Here is a 24,924-nt window from a genome sequence, read left to right on the forward strand (position 1 = left end):
GCACACTCGCTTCATAGAGTTCATAAGTCATTGTATAGAAATCTGGGAGTCTGTTGTAAGGAAAGTTCCCATCAGGTACTTAGGGTTTTTGTTTCTGTGTTTGTGTGTTTTTTGTTTTGTTTTGTTTTCCCATGGAGACAGCAATGAGGAGAAGCAAGAAGTCAGATGTTATTGTCCTAGTTTTCCTCTCTTGGAGAGCACCCCAAGAAGTAGAAATGAGAAGCAGAAGCATCCAGATGGTTTTGGGAAACTCCCAGTCCAGGCAGGCTGGCTCCTTACTTCTCAGACAAGGAACCTGGAAGGCAGCCCCTTAGGGACTGTGTTTCTTTCTGCATGTGTTGGAGCATTATGGTGCCAACCAGGTAAGTACTTTGAAATGGTTCTATGTCAGCACAGATAGGCCAGACCCCATGGCTGGGAGCCTGTGGTTGGGTGTGGCCTTTAGGGGATCTAAGCATTTCTGGATGCCTTGGGGAGGAGATGCCTGAGCAGTAAATCAGGACAAGGAATCAGCAGAAGTTGTTAAAATGGTGCCATGCCAGGGACAGCGATATCGTGGAAGGATTCCTAGGGGCAAGACCAGATCAACCTCTGTGTCTAGAGGGAAGAAAAGAACAATATAGATAGGTAATCTTGCCCTGTGCCCACATGCCATCTTTGGGAGGAGGAGCAGAAGGAACCCCTAAAGAAGTGAGAAACTTGCCGTTAATTAACCCAAACGAAATCATTTTAGTTTGGAAAAAAGGGGCTTTTTTCCCCCCGCCTTAATAGAGCTTCTAGAGAAAGATGAGATGAGTTCTAGATAATGGCAAGAGGTGTAGGATGTCTCTTGGTGGTTGTGTGTACCTTTCAGCCCTCCCACAAGTTCTTAGTACGTCCAGTCCTATCCCAAAGTGATACTGACATTCGCTGATGCTTCAAGTATATGCTGTTTTGGTCAGTGGTTGCTAGTAAGATATTCTCTCTTATAAAAAAAGAAGCCATTGATCCCAGAACTTTCATAACTTCTGAATTGCTTCATGACTAGGTGGTAGGGTGGAGAAATTTAAACCCTTCAAGAGAAATCCAACTGGCCTCCATGAGCACTTGTCAGAGAACTTGGAACTTCCTGGGGAGGTGAGTGGGCATCCTGTGGAAGGTGTAGGAAGGAGGGAGAAAATGCCTGCTGCCAGTCAAAGGTCGGGGCTGCAGGCCGAGCCAGGGCACCCCCTCCACTTGCTGCTGTGCCTGCTGTTTGGCTTGGCAGAGGCAGGCTCCTTTGCAGGAGGGAACTGGTTTCTACGTTGGTCTCAAGACTAAGAGGATGTGGATTCAAAAGAAAGAAGAACTGAGTTGTTTTGACTAAATAGGTTTGGTTCATTTCCCTGGGACCTCCTCAAACACACTGATGTTTGCACAAGAAGGAAATGAAGGCAGTGTTGACAAAGGAGACGTTATAGCTGCTGCCCAAATTGCCAGTTAGTGTATTATTTACTTGTTAATGCTTCTGCAATGGTTCTGTGAAGAAGGAAAATTCCAAATAAGTCATCTAATCTATCTTCCTGGTGCTGCAGGATCACCACCTACTATTTGTTAAGGGTTAGGCTGCAGGTTTTAAATTTTCTAAGTTATGAGGGGAAAAATAATTCCATATGATCCAAAGGAGAGAATTTGAAGAAAGTGTCACTGCTGGGCAGCCTTGTCCTACAATTAAACGTATTTGCCAAAGAGCTCATAGTCTGAGGAGATAGTCAAGGAACGTGCACTTACAATGCCGCCAGCATTTTGGTCTTTGGTCCTTCATGTGTTGGAGTGTTATCACATACCATCGTTGTGCCAAGCATTGGGCTACGTGCAGGGAATGTAAAAGAGTTGCTGTCTAACTGGGGTGATGAATCTGAATGATTCCTTAGAATGAAGGAGGTGCTAAGAGAAGGGCTTGTGGAGCCCTGGAGGAGCATGGAGGGTGATGACTCAGGAGGAGGGCTGGGGAATCAGAGAAGGCTTCATGGAGGAGGTGGTATTTGTGAGACTCTCTTACACAAAGCCACATGGAGTAACTTTTATGATATAGCAGGTGCTTTAATGAATAGGCAGTTTTCAGGATTTTTTTTAAAAAACTGAATTGATCAACATGGGGGGAGTTGCTTTAGCATTGTCCTTAAGACAACCTGAAATGAGGAGATAGGCCTTTTTAAATTTAATTTATTTTGATCGCCATTAAGGTAAAATCACCTCCACCATGTGGCATTGCGCCAGATGAGTTGGGAATGAGCACTGGGAAAGCCAGAGTCTGCTGGAGCAAAGGTGGGAAAAAAGTAGAGTTTGCCAGGGTGTTTTCTAATGGCTTCTCCTTGCCCTCTTCCTTCGGTGGCCTCTTCCCCTCCTCTCCTTGACCGTCGTGATATCTGTCTGGGTTCCCCCATTCTTCTTCTGTCCCCTTGCTGCGTAGGAAAGACATTAACAAACTGGCAAGTAGCTTTCAGAACTTAGTGGGTCACCTCTTCTACGGGCACTTTGGTTGTTAAAGGAAGTGATAGGAATCAGAGGATGCTTAACCAAAAGAAAGGATGAAACTGCTGGGGTGAAGGTACTTGGACGGTAAAGAGAGAGAGCTTTACGATTTGTCCTTCCACACCCCTCAAAGAAGTGCCACGGTGGCAACCACCTCCTTAGCCTGGCTGTCAGCTAACTCTGATGATAGCTAAAAAATATACTCCCCAAAAGAATTTCAGGAGATTTAGATGAGCTGTAAAGACAGAGCCCATATGACTACAAAATCCTGGCCATAGTCTTATTTATATTTTAAAAACAGATGAATGAATCCCATTACTTGAGAGGCAAGTTGTACATTTTTATTCCCAGGGTGAGCTTGAGTGATGAGAGTAGTAAAGGAACAGGGAATGCCAAGGGAAGAAGAATATATGGGTACACATATATGCTATATATGTGTGTGTGTGCATATGTGATATGTCACAGGTTATTGTACTAAATGGTGTTGATCGTGTTGCCAAGAATCATAGAGAAAATCTAGAAAATTTTAATTCCTTTCATTATTATCTTCTCTTTGTGTTCCACGCCCAGAACCTGTGAACTTTTCAGCCTCCGAATGGATTGTTTGTTTTTAGCTGTTTAACCAGTTGAACTTTGTGAACCCAGAGCAAACCCAGATGATTCCCTGACGGTGCTTAGAGCTGATCCATTTTTAGAGAAGCCTTGTGAGTGTTATTGACAAGATTTTGATGTTTTCAGTTTCCCTACCAGGCAGTTCTGTATGTATTTCTGTTGCTTAGTTGTATCCCTACAAATTTTCTTGTGTTATTTCAGTATATTAACTTGTATTGTATGCACTCTATTTTGCCATTCAGGACAATTATTCATTTTAATTTTCCTCTGATTAGTCTGGAGAATTATTACTATATTTATCAATACTGAGCCCAGCTATGAAGTATGTTCTTTTTTATTTCTTTTCCACATTTAATTTATTTCTCCCTCTCTTTTTTTATGAGGAAGATTGGCTCTGAGCTAACATCTGTTGCCAATCTTCCTCTTTTTGCTTGAGGAAGATTGTTGCTGAGCTGACATCTGTGCCAATCTTCCTCTAGTATTTTCTGTTTTTTAATTTCACCAAAACTCTAGAAGGCTCCCGCTATATCTAATGAAAACTTCTTGACTTATTTAACATTGTATTTGTTTATTACTTTCGATTCAGTTCCTTATGATTTCTTATGAATGTCAAATGGGAGAAACAATGTAAAACAAATTTAATATCTCTGCAACTCATAAAATCTTAAAATCTAATTTTAAGTTTGTCACAAAATTGAAAAACAACCCAAACTGTCCAAATGCAACTTCTTAGAAATGTTTCCAAATTGATTCCAAATATTCTTTTGTAGTTATGGGTCCTATTTCCCTCTATATATTTGTAAACTTTCATTTTTTTCCTGGAGTCTCAGAAAAGTGAGAGTTCAAACAAGTGCCGTATGATCATTGAAACACTTGCTCACTCCGGTGGATAAGAGCTTCCTGGTTACTTTATACATCTACTCATTGCATTTTAAAATCTCTCTTATGTACATCCTCTCCAAGAGATTATCAGGCTTATTCTTGAGTAAAAAAGGGGAATTACTAACTTTCAAAGCAATATATTGCATATTTGAGCAGCTATGGCAGAGACTGTTTCCTCCCAGGACTTTTCTCCCTTTGGTCTTCGTTCTGGAGTTATCTTGGAGTTATCACCCTTCTGGAGTTGTCTTGAGCATGTTTGGTTCTTCCATCAAATGTAAACCTTTCACTACTTTATGTCAGCCACTCTAGGCTCCCAGTCTTTTTTTCTTCCCTCCCAGGAACATCTTTTCCCATTTTCTTGGTCACTGCTTGCATTGTATGGCTGATGGCTGCTCTTGGAACATGTTCCAATTTGTACCCTTCCTGGAGAGTGGTCCCCCAAATTGGTCACAAACTCCACATGTGCCCACATAGAACTATCATCTTTCCTTTTTCTAAAATGATAAACTGTCATCAGTATATCCCAAGATTGCATATGAGGAATTTTGGACGTCATCCTTCACTGTTGACTCGTAGCAGGCTGTCTGTGGACTTCAGCCATAAGTCCTGTTCTCATCTCTCTGTGCTAAGCCCTTCACTACCCAGAACTCAAACTGTGTTTTGGGATTCAGGGCAGGACCTTAAATTTATCTCCTTTAAAACTCATTATGTATATTCATCCTGACTTGGAAAGATGTTTTTAGTCTTTATTGGGTCCAAAATCATAATCATTTATGAATTTATAATAATTTCCAACTTTCTACAAATTTAGCATCCCTACCTCCCATATTTTTATATGAATCATTGATAAAATTATTTGGTATGAGAGAATCAAGGCAACCTCTCTCTTGGTTGCCACTGACCCACAGATCAATACCCTTCGCATGTATTTCTTCAAAAATTACAAATGCATCTAACTGAATGATCATCCCACCCCCATTTTTCCATATTATCAACTAAGCTATTTAGAGAGACTGTAAAATGCAGACATCACATGTTCTGTATCTACTACATTTTCTTGGCCAGGCAGAGAAGGAAAAGTAGGTTATTCCGATGTGACCTCTTAATGAACCCATGCAAAATCCTGGTAGAAACTGTTAACTGTCTGTGTCCTCACAATAGTTCCCTATTCTCAAGTTGTGGTGGCTTTGATATGTGGCTCACTGTCCTTTGGAGTGTGCTGTTTCCACCTCCTTCCCTGTTTTGGGACTAAGACATTTGGTGGGTCTGCATCCTCAGCTCCTCGCTAGTCTGCCCATTTCTTCCCCAGCATGCTGCACATTCGCGTTTCTCTTAGCCATGGGAGATGAGACTCCTTCTGAAGGAATTATATGTTCTTGTTCAGCGAATGAGACAGTCTATTAAATTTATTCAAATATTGGAGGTTTTAATCCCCTCCTGCTAGTGTTTGTAGCACAAAATTTATTCTGAGAACATTCTCAACATTGGAGCCAGAGATCAAGGAAAGAGGGGTGGGCTTTTATTGTCTCTCTGTGATCTACCAACCCTAAATTGTGGACTTCAAAAGTGAGCCTGTAGCTCTTCAAAATTCACTGTTAGGAGAATGGAAAGACGAGCTGGGGGAACATATTTTCAAATTACATGTCTGATAAAGGACTTATATCCAGAACATGAAAAAACACTGAAAAGGCAATAATAAGAAAATAAACAACCCAATAAAAAATGGGCAAAAGATCTGACCAGACACTTCACTGAATAAACACGTGGCTGGCAAATAAGCATATGAAATGCTGCTCAACATCATTAGTCATCAGGGAAGAGCAAATTAAAACCATGTGAGATATCGCTGCACCCCTATTAGAAATACTTAAAGAAAAAACTGATCATACCAAGTCTGGACAAGGACATAGAGAAACTTGACCTCTAGTACATGCTGGTGGAATTGCCAAATGGTTCAGCCGCTTTGGAAAACATTTCGGCAGGTTCTTATAAAGTTAAACATACAACCCAGCAATTTCACTCCTAAGTACTTACTCTAGAGAAGTGAAAACTTACATCCACCCAAAAACCTATACGGGGATGTTTCTAGTGGCTTTATTTATAATTGCAAACAACTGAAAACAACCCAAATGGCTCTCAACTGTGGTATAACCATACAATGGAATACTACCCAGCAATACAAAGCACAGATTATCGATACATGCAACACCATGGATGAATCTCACATGTATTTTGCTAGTAAAAGAAACCAGGCTCAAAAGGCTGACTACTGTATAATTCCATGTGTGTGACATTCCTTAAAAGGCAAAACCATAAGGACAGGACAGACGGGTGGTTGCCAGCGGCTGGGCAAGCAGGAGGGATTGACTACAAAGAAGCATGGCAGATCTTTTGGATGATGGAAGTGTTCTGTAACTTGATTGTGCTGGTAGCTACAGATGATCATATGTCTTTGTCAACTCAACAGAACTGTCCATTGCAAAAAGTGAATTTTCTGGATGTAAATTAAACCTTAATTTTAAAAAGTGGGTATATAATTTCTTTGTTCTTATTATCCCAATACATTTTACTTTTGAAAAATGAAGTCATTTTAATTTTCCTAACATATAGTGAGCCTCAACCAAAAATATCATTAATAATAGCTGGACAAAACTTCCAGACACACCATCTGAGCGCTCTTTCCAAGCTGTTCCCTCAAGGACTTCTCTCTCCTCAGAGAGTTTTCCAGTGTAGATTTGCTTGTAGCCCTGAGGATTCTAGTCACCTGTTAAGACTGTCTCGGCATCTTACTCTTTTTCCTATAGGTTCACACAACACAAACTCAATAGCTACTCAATCACTTTCTGTGATTTTTTTTTCAAATGTCCTTGAACCCTAGCCCCAGTTTAACATTTGAGAAGGGCTCAGCAATGATGAAATACACACAAATTAAATATGTCTGGTATGACCACATTTTCCTGGTCTTTTATGGAATCATGAGGTTTCAAAAACCATCAGTCTAGATCAGATTTTTTGTTGATGTTCGTCCATGAATATGGAATGTGAGGTGGAATCAAAGAATCACAGAATGTTCGAACTGGAAGACTCTTAGAATTCATCTAGTCCAGTTCTTTATTTTACAGGATCCAAAGCTTCATTGCCTGTTGGCCATTATCTGGTAACTTCAGGCGCTCTCTGATCTTACATTCCTTGGGTTCCATCCAGACCCAGGTCTGAGATATGCTGGGCTCCTTGAGAAATGCATTCCACTTGGATAAAGCAAAACAAAAGCCCAGCCACCTATTCTGCTAGCAGACAGGAGTATAAATACACAGTTCTGAGGGTGCATCAGCCATCAGCTATGCTGTGGTTCGTTAAAATGTGGATTATTTAGGTAGCCCTTGGGTTTTCCCCTAAAGTCGTGCATTTGGGTTCCTTCAAGGTTTCTGTGCTCCAGTAGAGAAGACTCTTGATTTATTTTATCTTTTTATCTATTGAAATGCAACTGCAGTTCAGGCTGAATATCCTGGATGTAGGGAAGTCTGGATTGTTTTAAATACCTATCTTCAAGCCTCCTTTCTCTTATTTGTCTTTAGAACATTTCTGTGAAGGGAGTCCAAGGCTCTCTCAGAAAAAGAAAGCGTGCACTTAGGTTTTCTACTGCTGTTGGCTTCTCAAGAATAAAGTTTGTGGCAAAACTAAAGAGCTGCCAAGGTCTGCAGGTTTCACCACCAAGGACCAGTGGCTGATATTTGAGAAGGTGGGCTCTGCTGGGGGCAAACAAGCCATTCAGCTCAGTTGTTTATTTCAGTTCCTCTCAAGAGTTTCCTGGAGGAGCTCCTGGTCCTCAGTGTGTTTGCCCTTTTGATTAATTCTTTGCAATGATGTCTTCCAAATGCGAATTGTCACCTTTAACTTTCACCTCTCTCTTAGCCAAATGCAGGAGGTTAGTCTGTCGATCCTGCCCTTCCTCTGCCTCCTGGGGACCAGCTCAATCCCTACCCCTGCGGCATGAATTTCTCCTGGGATTGAATTGGCTGAAGCTCTGGTGTAGGGGACCTCTTCCAGCTGCTGAGAAAAAGAAAACATGCATTTTTGTGTCACTCGTTCTAAAATCTCGCCATTCTTGTCTCCAGGGTTCATGGAAGAGCTTAAGAGTTAAAGTCATTTAGGGTCACTGTTTTCTTTCTCTTATTTTGAGAGCGTGGATGACTTCTTGTTTGACTGGGATGGTTCTCCTCAGAGCACTGGGCTGTGGGCAGGGCTCCCACAGGGGAGGGAGGCGGGTCCTCTGGGTGCTCCCATCAGCAGTCTTGGAGGCTGGCGGCCGCCTCTCTTCCCAGCTCCCTCAGCTTCTTCCTTGACACACTTCTCTAACTCCCCCTCTGCTGCTCTGCTTGGTCAGACCCCCCGGGAACGTGAAAGTCCTGCAGGCAGCCCTTGCCTGAAGTCCCTGCCATTCTCTGTCACCCAAGTCTTGTAAAGGCCATGTCTCACTTCCCGTGATCATATTCCCTAGATGCGGGCTCACCTGCTCAGTTCTTTCAAGGGAGCTTTGTGAGCTGAAAGGTAGATGTGAGGGAAGGAGCGCATGCAGGTTTCGACAGCAGCCATCTAGAGACGGTGCCACTGCTGCTGCTCTCTGACCTGAGGGAGACTCTGCGAGCAGAGAAGGGAGGGCTGGGAGGGGGACCCCTTGGGGGGAGTCTGCCTTGCCCAGCCTGGCTCTGGGCCTGCCTGCAGCCTTGTTCCAGAGCAGTGAAACTTAGCCTGTGCTCCTAGGCTGCATGGGGCCTTCTGCGTTCATTCAGGCCTCCAACGTCCGCCTCAACATCCGGTCACCCTGGGCCCCCCAGGGCATCGCAGTTCTGGGGCTCTTCTGGTTCACATTGCTGTGAATGAGCCTCCCAGGTGACAGAACGGGGCAAACTCCCATTAAGAGAACAAGCTTTTGCAATATTTATCCAATTCCCAAAGCCACTTGGACTATATGTTGACCTAGCCTTAGGAAAAAGAAAAAGCAGAGCAAGAAGTTGTTTATTAAGCGTTAAAATTAAGAAGTTTAAAAGTAGCTGTTTATTAGCATGTTTGTCTTTCTTTCCACCTCTCCACTGGAGAAAGGAGCAACATTGATACTGCTGCAGCTCTTGCCTGGACGCAAGGAGCTCCGTCTAATGAAAATCCCATGCTCCAGGCCGAGCTGGAGGGAGCATTTTGAGTGGCTCAGACCCAGGCCTTCGAGGCAGGGGACGGACACCGCGGTACTTGGTTTGCGGCGGAGGATCTGGAAAAAGCATTGGTTACATATTTGTAACCGTTGGCTAATGAGTCCCAGTCGGCAGAGGCTGAGCTGAACACCACACAGGCAGCAGACCAGCAGCTCGCTCCTCCTGGATGCAGAGCTGTCAGCTGAACCAGGCCTGCTCTTTTCGAGGAGCCTGGCAGCTAGTTTCCCCCTTAATTAGTTGTAACACCGTTAACGCAAAACAAAGGATTTTGTATTTTCTTAAACAAAATGGTGCCAGAATCCTAGAATTTATTTTCTAAGTGTATTATTAAGCATATTTCTTTTAAACAAGCTCAAAGGTCAGAACGTTCAGAGGTTTTCTGCCGGAGACTGTTACCCAGCTCTCAGGGTTTCTTGAAAGACAGCGTGCTGACAGAAGGATATGCTCCATCTCCCTCAGGGCCCGCCCGATGTTATCGTAACTACCAATTATTACGTATTTTGAAGTTTGCAAAGAGTTTGGATATGTGGCATCTTAAGTGGAGGTCCTTATTAGGATTAGAGGGAGAAAGACAGACTCACGAGGGGAAATTTCAACATATTACTGCTTGGAAGGGCTTGGAGTCTTGTCTCGCAGTTTCTACATTGTGTCCAGCAGAATACTAGTTCTGAGAAACGATATTTGAAGATAGAGTTCCAAGATCAAAGAAGTCTGGGAGGCATGGAGCTCTTTTTCTCCTTCTGGAGATTCGGGGTGTGTTAACGGAGTCCCTGAGGAGTCCTAAAGTGAAAAAGAATCAACTTCGTTTTAATGCAGGGATTCCAACTTTGATTATGCAATATCTCAATATCTCTTACCTCTTTTTTTTTTATTTAACACTTGTGGAAACCAAAGCCTTAGAGTTAATGACCAGTTGGTGGCGAACCCTGACTCCGATCCTCAGGCTCCAGCTCGTCACGTAACTTGCTAAGGTTGTCACTCACTCCCTCGGTGACTCACACGGAGGACTTGTGAGCTGTGACCGGGCCATGTGTCTGTGGTCTGTGCTCTCTAAGATTTTGGTTTGCCAAGTCATTCTGAATCTAATGATGCTCGGGTGATTTCCCAGACTGAGGAGGAGGCAACAGCAGCTTGTGCGTCGTGCTCATTGAATGAACTGTTGACAGTTGTGGTGTGTTTGAGTTTCTGCATCTGAGAGGGGTTTGGTCCTGAGGCCCACAGGTGAATGCAGGGAAAGACCACCTGGCTGCCATCACGGCCAGCCCAAGGCCAGTCAGTGGAGAGGGGACACGTGCCTTCAGAAAAGCTCTGTGCTCAGGCCGACCCACTGGCACAGCAGTTCAGTGCACATATTCTGCTTTGGCAGCCCGGGGTTTGCCGGTTCGGATCCTGGGTGCAGACCTACCCACTACTTGTTAGGCCGTGCTGTAGCAGGCATCCCACATATAAAGTAGAGGAAGGTGGGCACAGCTGTTAGCTCAGGGCCAGTCTTCCTCAGCAAAAAGAGGAGGATTGGCAGCAGATGTTAGCTCAGGGCTACTCTTCCTCAAAAAAAAAAAAAGAAAAGAAAACATCTGTGCTTTTCTTTTATTTTATGTTTTAATCCATTCACTTCCCCAGTGCCTTTTAGAAAACATCCTACTCTAGAAGCTTTTATTCATACTAAAGTGTAAATGATTGATAACTACAATTAAAGTGTTACCTTTCCCACAAGCATTTACATTTTAACCTGAACCCTGTGCAAAAGAAAAATGTGTCTTGAGGCAAGTGAGTGGGTGAGGGAGAATTTATAGGAGGGTACATGGAATCCGAAAACCATATCAGATAGATAAATATCTATTCTGTGCTTGAATAAGGACAGCCTGGACTCCAAAAATATACATTTCTAGCCCAACCCAATATAATACACATGCCTTGACATTTTATTTTAAGATTTTTGATAAAGCACCTCTTTCAAAGCATGGGTTAGCCTTGGTGAGTCCTTAGGGAGCCCTGTGACCTGATTCTTCACATGTGACCCCTGCCTTCTCCTCTAGGGCATGGCAGGGCACGCTTGGTCCTACACAGTGTAAATGGACAAATAGATGGAAGTTATTATTCTAGCCTTATCTCCTGTCCCTGCATTTTTAAAAATAGTTTGTGATGCAGCAGTGTGCGATGACTTGTCCAAAGTCCCAAAGTCGCACGGCTCGTCAGAGACAGCCAGGGTTAATTTAGTCCTGACCTTCCCAAGCCCTGGGATTGGCTCAGTAGAGTTTTCTAGTTTAAGCCACCTTTAAACATCCATAGAGTAAGGCCTCATTTGGGGTCTTGGTCCTCCTTATAATGCTTTTGACACTTACACCGTGACATGCTTTTTGCCTCATTTCCATAGTTTTGGCAGGGGGCGTGGACTCTTATTCTTAATACTCTGTTTTTCAGTCTGTGGTCCGTAGAGCTAAACCCGTAGTGGACTGTGTCGTTGCCCAACCCAGAGCCTCTGGAATCCCTTTCACTGTGTGCGTCTGTGAGCTCCCTATTCTGTATGTTGGGCTTTCCTCTAACATCCTCACTTGGACTCTCCTCTGGACCCCGTGTGTGCAGACAGCCGGCGTGCCCGGGATGTAGTCCCCTGTCCCCTCCATTCCCCGAGCTCTTGGCCGGTGAGTGTGTGCAGGGATACGAAAGCCCAGCCCGGGCCGGCCGCGCTGGGACCAACTCTGAAGTGTGCCTCCTGTTCCGGAGCTCCTTGGGGCCAGGCTGAAGCCCGCCCACCTGAAACCCCGCCTGGGCATGGCTGCTTCCTCTTCCCTGTCCAGCTTCCCGGCCTGCGAGCGAATCCTGTCTCAGGCTCTGCTTCTAGAACCTCAGGCTTCAGATGCCCAGCCCTGCTTTTGCTGACGTGCTGTCAGTAAAGAAGAACCTTATTTGAGAACAAGCCGTCTTCTGTTTCACATGTGCATTTTCTCATTCTAGAAACCGTGCGGAGTGGAATGACTTGCTGTTTCCATGAGATCACATATGTAAAAGCTCTTTGTATGCTGTAGGAGCCATAGAAATGTGGGTTGTTATTACCCAAATTTGGTTCCCTTTGCTGTAATTTTGAGTGAGGGAAGAGAAATCTGACCTGCAAAGTACACGCCACTGTTTTCCTTTCTCAGCTTTCCCGTGCCTAGGGAGGGCCTGTTTCTGCTTCTAACACTTGATTGCTCTGATGACCCCCTTGTAGCTGACCATGTCTGGCCAAGGAGTGGTGTCCTCTGAGGAAGGGAAACAGGCCTGGGAAGTTTGGGGCTCCCAAGCTTAGGTGTAGAGTGTATCCTATGAAGGTTGTAGATTATAGTTTTTTCATAATATTTAATTTGCCTTTATTCTTTAATTTATGATAGATTTTAACACATGAAAGTATATACTTCATTATAATTGTCAATTGCTTTTCTTATCTTTTTCCTCTTGTGTTCAGGAGAGAGGAGCATTTAGCCCTTGATTTGAAAATGACAAATGGACAAGGAAAAGCAAGCTTGCTGCAAACAAGGATGTTCCTCCGTTCCATGTATCGACACAAAACTACCCAGTGATTCTTCACAGTGCCCTCATTTAATGACTGCAATAGCAAATCCTTTTCTGTTACAAAGTCCAAAAGAAATTCAGAAGTTGGTTTTTCCCTAGATTCTCCGTGGTTTCTGCAGCACCACGGGGCCTTCTGTTGCTGCATTTGTGGTGGTTTCATCAGACTGAGATGGTGGCCCGAGGGGTGGCGGGAAGTTCTCCGCCTGCAGGCACTGCCGGGCCGCACCTGTCCTCTGTGCCCGCAGCTCACTGCGTTTTTTGGCATAATCAACTGCTCTTTAGTGGCCCTTGGAGGAGTGGATGCTGAAACCCCCAACCAGTCATTTTGCTTCTGGATGATGTTGATTCTGTAACTTGCAACCAGTGCCAGAGCTCAGTGGAGGGCCTTCCTTCCCCAGCCCACCACTCCACTATTCCAGGGCCATAGCCTCGAGCTCCAGATTGCAAAGATGCTCATGAGAGAGTTTTAAGGTAACCACTTCTTTTCACAGATGGTCCACATCAGATGTAGCTCAGGTTTACAGTTGATTGAGAGAGATTTGCAGATAAGAGCAAAGCCAGGAACTGCAACCAGATGCCATTGCCCTAGAGGTCCCAGGTACAGCCCCAGGGTGACTGGCCACATGGCCTTGGCTGAGGGTCCTAGACCGGAGTGATGCTTAGCACCCGAGAGCCTCCCAGCCCAGTGCATTGATGTCTCTAATTCTTCCTCAGTGTTTATTCAGTTGTAAACTCTGTACTCTTATTTGAGCAACCGTTATACTTGTTCTCAGGAAACCAAAAGGGGAAGGTCCTGAGTAAGGCATTTGGTACTAATAAAAAAAAAATCACTGTTGAAATGTATAATTGTTATTTTGGCAAAACTATGAAGAATAAAATGATTCTGTTTGTGACAACCTAGTTCATCTATTCTCTCATTTTGAGTTTATAATTCTGGCTTGAAGTCCCAGATCACTGTTCCCTGCCAAAATGTACAGTCTCTGTGCCTGAATAGCTCAGAATAGATTGTTCAGTATAAAGGAGAATTCCCTTGTTCCATCCAAAGGATTATAAGGCCGTGGTGTGCATCTTGCTGCTGAGCTTGAGATCCTGAAAAGTCGGTTTTGGTTTGCTGTGACTTATCTGAGGTTTTCCCTGCCTCCAAGCTCCACCCTTACTTGTGCACGTCCTCAGAAGGGACTGTTTTAGGAGACTGCACATGCCGTGAACACAGCATGGGATGGGCTTGTCTCGCAGCCCCTGGGCATCCTGACATCCGCAGAGAAGACTGTTCTGGAATTGCTTGAGTAGATTTATTGAATTAGGTTCTGATTTCTTGATGAAGGACCTCATCTGTATTGTATTTGCCATAAGCAATGCAACTGATACCCTTTGGACACACCCACAGACTCGAGGCTGTGTGATAGTGGCTTTTAGGGGAGTCAGGATTGAAATATCACATTTGTCCCTGAGGCATACCTGATCCCAAGCTCTTGGCGCAGAGTTCGATTAATCTACTCAAGATAGAGGTGGTGGCCAGGGCCCTGCAGTCACTTGTGGACCACTGTGGGCAACCTGAAGCCATAAGCCAAGATGCAGCCATTTGTCTTTGTTTATAATTTCTCATCTGAGCTTATAGAAACTCATAGCGTGCCTCGTCCAGTGGTCCAAAGCCACTTATGCATGCCTCGGCCCTTCATCTTCAGCCTAATGGCAGCAGAATGCTGCTTGAAAGAAGAGTCCTAAAATAGAATGTGTTTCTGCTCCCACATGTAGGTCTAGATTTGGGACACTCTGCTGTATAGGATGGGCTTCAGAGGGGCCTGCCCTCTTCTGACTCCGTCTCCTCCTTCTCTGTAGGATTATGCATGTCCAGGGAAGAAAGCCAGCTCTCAGTAAGCCTTTCTTCATGCTCATAGCCACCCCTGGGTCTTCAGCAGCACAGCCTCCTGCTCTCTCTGCTTAGGGAAGTGCAGAGGGAGGCAGAGAGGAAAGGTGAGAGGGTGTCCTTGGAAACAGGAAGCTGATATCTACTTGGAGTCCTTCTGTGACTTTCCAGTGCTGGAGTTTGCCTTGAGTAACATGAGGGTGCTGGACACCCTCCTGCAGGAGGCAGGATGGGTGGTGGAGAAAGATAGATCCCCGCAGTTCATACTCTGCTTCTACCGTTTGCAGCTCTGAGGCCTTGTGACACTTTCCCACCCTCTCTAAAATGAGGCAAGTGATAATTACCTTGTAAAGATATTAGGATTAAAGGTAGCACATATAGAGCATCACATTTTTCATGTGGTGACTATTATGATTACCTGCCTCACTGTATTTGTGTTAGAAACTGTGCATCCCAAGTGGCATTGTACACTCATTGCTTTGAGTGCCTATGTTTTGGATAACTCATGTTTCTCTTAGGTCAATGTCTCCTGTTATCTTTAGAGAGAGAAGTGCATGTAAAAATGAATCTAAATGCAATTCTTTTGCCTCTCTATTTGGAGTTTGGTTCAGCCAATATTTCTTTGAGCTTGAGCTATGTTTATTAAGTCTGCTTTGTGCCAGGCAGTGTGCCATGTGCTGGGAATACGAGGATGACTGGGCGCCTGTGTCTGCCAAGCACCATTAACTCTGGTGGGAGGGGAGACAGAGGCAGACAGAGAACATTTCAGTGCAACTTGATCAGCACTTTGCACAGGGTGTGGCAGGCACGGTGAGCTGCCTCCCTGGTAACCGTTCCCTCTTTGTAGGTGACAGAACCCTGATTTCATTCAGGCTGGCAGTGTGTCCAGCCAAATTCTCCCCCTTCTAGGCTCCCTTCCCACCAGGTGTGCCTGTGTGATGGAGAGCTGCTGGGTGGGACACACACAGGCCCGAGGGGGATCCCGATGGAGCGGCTGTCCTGCTAAATGGGGATTACCACATGGGGCATTTCCCTTCTCCCTTTTTCCTGCTTTGAACATGAACATAATGTCCAGTGATGCGGCAACCATTTTAAAAATAAAGTTGTATATAAGGTGTACAGCATGATGTTTTAAAATATATATATATATATATATATATATATATATATATATATATAGTGAAGTGTTAACAACAATCAAGCTGATTTACATACCCATCTCCTTGCATAGTTACCATGATTTCTTTGTGGTCAGAGCACCTGAAATTTACTCTTATCAAATTTCTCGTTTATAGTACGGTATTTTTAACTACAGTTATCACACTGTACATTAGATCTCTAGTCTTGTTCATCCTGCATAGCTGCGATGGTTCCCTCTGACCAACATCTCCCCATTTCCCCCACTCCCACCTTGGCTAAGTTCTGCTTCTATGTGCATTCCACATATAAGTGAGATGATCCGGTGTTTTTCTTTCTGTGGCTGGCTGGCTTCACTTAGCATAATGTCCTCCAGCTTCATCTATATTGTTGCAAGTAGCAGGATTTCCTTCCTTTTTAAGGCTGAATAGTATTCTATTGGTTATATATACACACAAGAGTTTCTTTCTTTTCTTTTTGTTTTTTTGGTGAGGAAGATTGGGCCTGAGCTGACATCTGTGCCAGCCTTCCTCTATTTTACATGTGGGATGCTGCCACAGCATGGCTTGATGAGTGGTGTGTAGGACTGTGCCTGGGATCCAAACCCACGAACCCTGGGCCACTGAAGCAGAGCATGCAAACTTAATCACTATGCCACTGGGCTAGCCCGCACTGCAATTTCTTTATCCATTCATCCGTTGATCAGTAGCCATCTTGTGACCATGAGGAAGACAAGCATGAGGGAAAAGGTAAGAGGATTCCAAAGATGCCAACCCTGATGTCATTAAGCTCCTGGATCAATGCCAGCTGCCATCTAGCTCTGAAATCTTGTTATGTGAGAAAAATACATCTGTATTTGTTTTGAGCTGCTATACGGCAGGTTTTCGGCTACTTGCAAACACATTCCTAAACAAGACAGCTCCTGGGCGTGAAGAAAAGAAATGATTTCTTGCAGAATACTAAGCAGCTGAGAGGAAGCACTCTGGCTCCGGGCGGAACACCTGCCCTCTGTTGCGGGGGAGAGTGCTCAGCAAAACGCCTCTTGTTTGTCGACAGGGATGTTCTCATCCACCACCTACATTTCAGAACACCACTCAGGCTGCAATGGAGAGAGACAAAACCTTGGTGGGCCTGCCTCCTGGGAGATTCCAGTGCAATCTGAGACGTGTTCCCCTAGGGTCTTTCACGAACTGAAGAGAGCCTGTAAGCAAGGGCCAAACTAGTCACAATGTCACATGAGTGACCCCATGTGCTGAGGGGCCGAGGTCGGGAACTCACGGTTCCCTCTGACTTAGATCACACCAGAGCCATCCACAGTCCACATTTCAGGTCCAACCCTTGCCACGTTTTCCAGAAGCAGGGCCTTAGAGACTCTGACTGTGGCCAGAATCACAGAGAGGCGGCTGCCAAGACTAACAGACTGGTAGACGGTCTTTTTGCTGCCCTCGCAACTCCCGGAGAGTTGCCTGCTTTTTCCAGTAATTCACTTTTCTCTCTCCGTCTCGCCCTTTTCTTCCTCAGGCACAAGTTGAGAGTCTCACAGATGGCTTTGGGGAAAAGACTGCTTGTTCTCAAACATGCTGTTGGGAGGCAAATTCCTGCTCCCTCCCTTCCCCTTGCAGAGTTCTTGGCCTGCCCAGATCATGACGCTGCTGCCTCGCTCTGCGAGTCTCCATACCTTCCAGCAGTCCTGCTGGCAGCCCGGGCTGCTGGCGTTTACATTCTTCTTCTAAGGAGCTTGGCAGACAGGAAAGCCTCTGCCTCTCTGTTCTGGAGCCTGGCTTTTAATTTCTGGGCTGAGGGGAGCGCTCAGCGCTGTGCCTGTGAACCCACAGACCTCAGGGAGCGCTTCCACCCTTGCTCCCATGCCTGCCTGTAACCTCTGGGCTGTGGCTCCAGGTGCCTGACACACACAGGAGCTGACTGGAACTGCAGCCCCATTCGAGGGGAGGTGAGGCAGGACGAAGTGGGGGCCCACCGGGCATAAGTTAGCAACCAGGGCTGGAAGAGAAGCCTTGGGGGGCCCAGGAAAACACTGTGTCTGTGATCCAAAAGCAGGACAGGCACAGTCTGAGTTCCCAGGTTTAGTTTTGGTCGATTGGAGGCAGGCGAAGAGACCAGGGACCTGAGAGCAATTGCTGAGGTAAAGCTGGTTTAGATGTTGTCAGAAATGACAGTAACCATTGAGAGAAAAGGCAGGTGACACCTGACATTCGGAAGATACCAGGCATGTATGGAAACTTGTCTTTGGTTTTCCGAAGGTCTTGTCTTTGGTTTCCATTTCCACTGAAGTTAGTGGAAACTGATCCTGAGGGAGACTTCTTTCTGCTTCTGCCCTAGATTTGCCTTATGTATTCTGAGTTTTAGTTTCTTTACTGGTAACTTGGGGATAAACATGTAGGTTCTTCTAAGGGTTGTTTTGAAGTTCGTATGAATTGATGTCTTTGAAAGAACTTCATAGTCTCACAAGTTAATTTTTCTTCCCTCCCTCCCTCCCTCCTTTCCTTCCTTCCTTCACTAGAATCTCTTTCCAGGAGCCAAATAAGAAAAGCAGTCATAAAACATGAGGCAGAAAGGCAAAGCCCAGAGAGAACAAGTCGGTGTCTCCTTCGCAGCATTACTGGCTCTCCGGGGAAGATGGGGCAGAGCCGCTTACAACTGTTAGCCTGGGATGCATTTTGGTTACCTTTGTCTCACGGACTTTTGGGGAGTGAACTCTCTGCTTTCAAAATCCACAGGGTAGGGGCCGGCCTGGTGGCGCAGTGGTTAAGCTGATGTGCTCCGCTTCAGCAGCTTGGGGTTTGCAGGTTTGGATCCTGGGCACGGACCTACACACCACTCATCAAGCCATACTGTGGTGGCATCCCACATACAAAATAGAGGAGGATGGGCACAGATGTTAGCTCACGGACAATCTTCCTCACCAAAAAAAAAAAAAAAAACATCCACAGGGTAGACACACTCTGTGTGTCCCTCCTCTCTATCTTTCCTTTGGGAGGGAGACTAGAATCTAGAGTCGAGAACTGAGACAACTGGATGTCACAGAATTGGCAAGAGCATCCTCTTGGAAAGCTGAGGCTGCACAGAAGTAGAACTTGATTTCAGGGCTTCAGAGGATAAGGGCACGTGGCTCAAATGTTCATCACCAGAACTTCCAGGTACACAGGGACTGCGATCCCATGCCCTTTGCAGTCAGGCATCGCCTACAGGTGACCAGAGGTGGCCACTGAAACCAGCAGGAACAACATGTGTCAGTTACAGTCCCAACAACAGGTGTGATACTCTAGTGTGCGCTCTCCCACTGTAACGCCGACCAAGCGGGCCTGTGTTTGAGATCCTGCAGCCAGGGAGGAGCAGAGACCCTGAGCCAGGATGGCAGTCCCCGCAGGAGGGAGAGTCTCCTGGCCTGCAGAGGCTTTTGTGTGAGCGAGGAGTGAAGCTTTGTGGCGATGGGTGGGGCAGCCCCTTGGCGTCTGCTGCGCCCTGCGGGGCTGGGAGGGAAGGCTTCGCTCTCTTCTCGGTGGCTTTCTTTACACTCTGCCCGCTTCTTAGCGGCCAAACCACTGCAGGGTGTCCCGCTTCTCTTTTGTTTTCCCTGTCCTAAGCGGGCGCAGCAGCTGTGGGGAGGGGCGCAGCTGTGGGAACTGAAGCGGGAAACGGCTGCTCCTCTTCCCTTCCGAGTTCCTCTTCTCCCGTAAGTGGTTTACTCATTGGTGGTCTCCACAGATGCCAGGCCTGTGTTCTCAGGTGCTTCCCCTATTCCGCATGCACCCACCCCCATCCCCTCGTGGACAGGAGCCCCGGACCCCCCACCGAGCGGGAGGCCCGGTGCCTCTTTGCAACCCGGCAGACCTGATGTGCGCCACCCACACGCCAGCTGTCGCAGAGCCCATGTAGCTACAGCGAGGGGAGTCCGCGCAGCTATTTCCTGGCAAGGGAGGGTGACTGTGGTTTGGTCTTTTTTTCTCTCTCAGAGTATGAAAATCATACATCTCAAGTGATTGAGAAGGGATAGTGTGCCTGAAAGGCAGCTAATTATCCTGTGGGCTTGCTGAGCGCTGTCTTCCTTTTCCGTTCCCCTCTGTGTACCCTTTCCCTGCAGCTTTCAGAGAATTTATATCACAATCTAGATTTGGGCATCATTTTGGTTTCTTTGGTTGGGTGTAATCATAGTTTAGTGTAATTTTCCATGGCAATCATTTAAAAACCTACGGCCGTATTTTTAAAAATATGTAAAATGTAATAATTAAATTTTGTGGACTGATTAAAACACATTAGCATTAAAAAAAATGTGCAAATCTAAACATGGAGCTTTTAAAATATATTACGAGAACATACCTTCCCAGAAAAGTCCTGGCCCTTTATTAGCTTTTTTGTCTTTACCTGTGCAATGGGGCTCCTGATTAGCAGAGGTGTTAGAAGAGCCAGCACATCTCAGCCGTTGGCTGGTAAGTATTGATGCTCATTAAACTAGTAAAAATACAGACAGAACCTACTGAAGTCATCTTCAATTTTATATTCATATTGATCCAAGAGATGAGAAAATTTTGTCAGGTTTGTTTTATTTGAGCTTACTCCATTTAATAAATCTTAAAGATTTTTGTTCCCTCCTAGTAACTAAATTGCATTTCTTTATTTCTGCTACAAAATCCTGGCTCCACATTTCTGACCTGCGGAAAAAAAATCTAACTGAGAATCAAAGGACAGGGGGTGTTCTGAACTCCAGCGTAATTCATTACGTCTTCTCTCAGGTTTGGAAACCCAGGACCGACCGCGGTGATGAGCACGAGTCCCTGAAGGGTTTCGATGAACCTCTTTTATGCTGAATTGGAGACATAAATGCACATCTCTGTGTACCGTCCTCGTTTACTAAATTTCATCTTTGGAAATTCAATCCTGACTCTTGAGGATAAATTCCAGATGAAAATTGTAATATTGATATTAAGTTAAAACACAGGTCTTGGCCAAACTCTACCCATAGCTGTGCTCAAACAGCCTTCCTGGCTTTCACAGGAAACCGGCACGTGTGTGGACGAGATTGGGATCTGAGTGATGGTCAAGTACAGAACAGGAAGTCGCTTAGTCCGTTAATGAATTCTCAAATTACTAACTGCAAGCATCTTTTTGCCTGCGGCTGCCAGTTGAGACTAAGAAAGCCCAAAGGGACTCTGAAATCTGTGAAATGAAGCACCTAACCCCTTAGGCTGGATGAGAGTCAAGGTACAATAATAGAGTATGTCTCGACCTCTGTCCACTCTCAGAGAGTTTGCCAAGATTAGAACTTGTCTGAAGTCTCTAAAGGCAGGATTGTCTAGCTTGTCTCAACAGGAAGAAGTGGTCTTGAAACTGTGACCTTCGGAGGCAGTTGAGACTGGGGGAGGAGAGGAAAATAGAAGGTTCTTATAAATGCAGCTGTTCATATCCCTCCTCTTAGATCTCCTTACACAGATGGCTATCCATGGAATTGTTTCTCCCACTGGCTTATTTTTTGGTGTCGTAGACTGAAATATTTGTTGAAAAACTTATTAGCAACAAGCTTCCAATGAGCCTTTCTTTGAATGTTTAAATAATAGTCTCAAGGAAAATTCTTGATTAAGAGCAGTCCACACCGAAATTTCATAAGATTCAAAAAGATTCCATTGACCTATTCCATTGGGCGTTACTACTGGATTGGAATAGCACATTTACAGTAAATGTGCCAGTTAAGATATGGCAAGTTATGCTTGGTAACAAACAGATCTAAAATTGTAGGGGTTTAAAACATTTGCTCACATTACATGTGCATTTTAGGTTTGGTTTTGGTTTTTCATTGTCTTCCATCAGGAAACAGGATAGGAGAGGCTACAGGACCACACTGCCAGGGCATCAAGTCAAAACAAAGAAGGCGAAACACAAAGGGACGAAGCAGACCAGACACTGATTCTTGAAGCTTCCTCTTGGAGGTGACACACATCACGTCTGCATTTCGCATGGTACCAATCCATATCATTTTTATATTTAGAAACTCTAATTTTAAATCTATAAAATGAACTAGTAATAAACATACTACTTTATAATACTTTACAGAATTATTTTGTACCATGATACCCGAATCCCATGTCATTTGCCATCATTGAACAAAGAGAAAGACTCTAAGAAACCAGGTGAGTAATAGAACAGAAGACAAATTCTGAGCAGAGAATGAATAGAACAGAAAGGAAGCCTACTGGAGGAAGGCAAGGTAAAAGAGAGTGAGACCACGGTGTGAGTTGCTCTGTCTTTACCCCTGATCTCAGAACATTATCAGCCTCTATATGATGTGCAAACTCTCTTCTTTTTTTCCCCTCTACATGTGTGTATGCTTCTTTTTGTGTCTCTTCTCCTTTTCTTACAACGACTCAGTCGTATTGGACTAGGAACCCACCCTACACCTGTATGACCTCATCTTAACCAGTTATATTTGCAATGACCCTATTTCCAAATAAGGTCACATTCTGAGGTACTGGGACTTAGGTATTCAAATACCTTTTGGGGGAACACAATTCAAGCCATAAAAATAAGTTAATGTTTACTTGGATTTACCTACATATAACATTTATATTGATTTTTATTCCTTCTTACATCTCTGAACTTCTATCTGGGGTCATTTTCTTCTGATTTGAGTACACCTTTAAGTATAGACATGCTGGTTGAAAACTCTCTCATTTTTGTCCAACGTTTTTTGTATTTCATTTTCATTCTTGAAAAAATTGCTTTCTGTGTATGGAGTACAAGCTTGTCAGTTATTTCCTTCAAAATATTGGTGATATCATTCCACAGTCTCCTGGCCTCCATTGTGGTGGTTGAGAAGTCAGCTGTCAATTGGAAACTCTTAGAGTGGTTTTATTTTTCTGGCTTCCTTTAAGATTGTGCCTTTGACTTTGGTTTTTTGTAGTCTTGCTTTGATGTTCCTGGATGTGGACTTTTATGTATGTATGTATGTATGTCTGCATTTTTTCATTCATTCATTCATCCCCTCCAGATTCTTAGGGCTCCTCAAATTTGTAGACTCATGCTTTCCATATGTTTTTGAAAACTCCCACCCATTACTCCTCACATACTGCCTCTTCACTCTTCTCTTCTAGAGTCTAATTAAGTATATATAGAGTCTAATTCTCCCTCTATGTTCTATGTCTTTCATACTCTCTTCTATTTTTTCACTAGTTTACTAATTCTCTACTTGGCTTCTCTCATCAGTTGTTAAGCCTCTCCTTTGAATTCTTAATTTCAATATTTCAGTTATTGAATCTTAGGAGTAGTCATAAAAGACCTGAGTATTTAAGGAAACACTACCTCAGATTTGTAAAGTGTTCAGTCAGCCTCAATTCACTGGCCAGGCTTGTTATGGATGATAGAGTTGCCTAGACTAGACTACTTTCAAGGCAGAATGTGCAATCACAAATACACGGTGTTGTAGCTGGATTAATGCCTCAGACCAAGTGGTAAAGGTCAATACAGAAACTTAAAGAGAAACACACTTGGCTTTCTAAGGTAGACTCTGATAGCTTGTGAGATTTGCTCAGCAGTTGGGGCCTAGGACTCTGAGGAGCATGGCTCAAGTCAGTGCTTCAGATAGGTCTCATCCTATTGCTTGGGGTCATATTGGTGGGGCCTTACTTAAATGTTACGTGAGGCAAGTTGAACAGATTTGGTTCCATCTTCTATCTGTCAGCGTAATCAGAGAGGCTAATGGAGTGGCATATTTATAAGGAAATTCTCCAGAAGCCAAGACATAAAAGAGTGGTAGGTATTGTTGGGAGAGAATTCTCCTTGGATCCTACATGTTTCCACATAGCTATGACAGCTTTTGTTGCCGGCTATCTTGGAGACAGCTTTGGAGGATAAAGACAGTATTAGTTTACTTTCTGGGATAATAAATATCGTGTCTCCCTTCTTAATTATAGCACTACATTTTCAATATTTAGGGGCTCTTTGCTCATTCAATAAATATCGTGGGCTTTTTAATTGCAAATCTATGATCTGGAAAAATTTTTGGTCACATTTAAAGCTTGAAGTTTTCCTTTCTTTCTTTCTTCCCTCCTTCCCTCCCTCCCTCCCTTCCTTCATTCCTTCTTTCCTCCCTCCCTTCTTTCCTCCCTCCCTTCTTTCCCTCTCTCTCCCTCCCTCTCCTTCCTCCTTTCCTTCCTTCCTCTCTTCCCTCCCACTTTCTCTCTCTCCTGCCTTCTCTCTGTCCCTCCCTCTCTTTGTTCTTCCTACATTTATTAACTATAGCTGCTTGTGTCAGATAGGGTACTGGCATTAGGGATATCCATTACTTAGAATATTTTTCCTGCCCTAGAAGGATGCAAAAGCCAGAGATAGTATTGAGGTGGAGGCTGTAATATGTGTGTGCATGGAATGCTATAGGAGTAAGAAAAAGAGAGTATCCAACCATGTTTAGGGAGGTCAGGAAGAGATTCACAGAGAAGGTAACATTTGAATTGGGTTCACTATGTAAGAAAGATGGGAAAAAAAATTCTAGGTAGAAGAAACAGCTTGTGCTAAACACAATAGTGAGAATACTGTTATGTATCTTGAAAGTCTTGTGACATAAAGTAGCTGAAATACAGGATGTTTGTGGAGAAGTGAGATTACAAAGATAGGTAGGACCCTGACTGTGGTGGTCTTTGTAGGCCATGGCCAAAGAGTTTTTTTCATGCATCCTAAGTAGACTTTAAATAGGCTGATTTAAAAAAAAAAAAAAAAAAAGGTTCAGCTGGTCCCATAGCCTAGTGGTTAATTTCGGTGTGATCCTCTTCGGTGACTCAGGTTTGCGGGTTGGGTCCTGGGTGTGGACCTAAACCACTTGTCAGCCATGCTGTGGCAGTGACCAACATATAAAGTACAGGAAGATTGGCACAAATGTTAGCTCAGGGACAATCTTCCTCAAGTAAAAAAAAAAAGAGGAGGATTGGCAACAGATGTTAGCTCAAGGCTCATCTTCCTCTGCCAAAATAAAAGAGCCAAAAAGGTAGCATTGTTATTTACGGAATGTTCATATTACTTGCAAATAGAGAAAATACTGTTTATTCTCAAGTTTATAAATTTGTAAGTTACTATATTAATCTCTGAATTAGTAGCAAAAATTGGCCCCCCACTTTGGTTCATCTACACGATCAAGACTACCTTCATACAACAGCAAATTTCCTGTCCTGGTCT

At 44.3% G+C, this 24,924-nt stretch overlaps 2 long non-coding RNA genes across 8 annotated transcripts in view; both read left to right on the forward strand.

Annotated features, from left to right (window-relative positions):
• The window catches only part of LOC103551414 (uncharacterized), a 327,409-nt gene that overhangs the window by 103,171 nt on the left and 199,314 nt on the right, over positions 1-24,924 (forward strand). For 2 of the 7 annotated variants that reach the window (XR_011528997.1, XR_011529002.1), the window contains 2 exons: positions 21,571-21,719; positions 21,814-21,890. The exons of the other annotated variants lie outside the window; for them this stretch is intronic. This is a non-coding gene — a long non-coding RNA (uncharacterized lncRNA). The remainder of the gene's footprint in view (positions 1-21,570; positions 21,720-21,813; positions 21,891-24,924) is intronic. 7 annotated transcript variants of the gene reach the window in all.
• LOC139076932 (uncharacterized) lies at positions 138-13,636 on the forward strand. The gene is made up of 2 exons (XR_011529010.1): positions 138-362; positions 12,637-13,636. It is a non-coding gene; the product is annotated as an uncharacterized lncRNA (long non-coding RNA).

Source organism: Equus przewalskii, chromosome 18 (genome assembly GCF_037783145.1).
Source record: "Equus przewalskii isolate Varuska chromosome 18, EquPr2, whole genome shotgun sequence".
In the NCBI taxonomy this organism is placed as follows: Eukaryota; Metazoa; Chordata; class Mammalia; order Perissodactyla; family Equidae; genus Equus; species Equus przewalskii.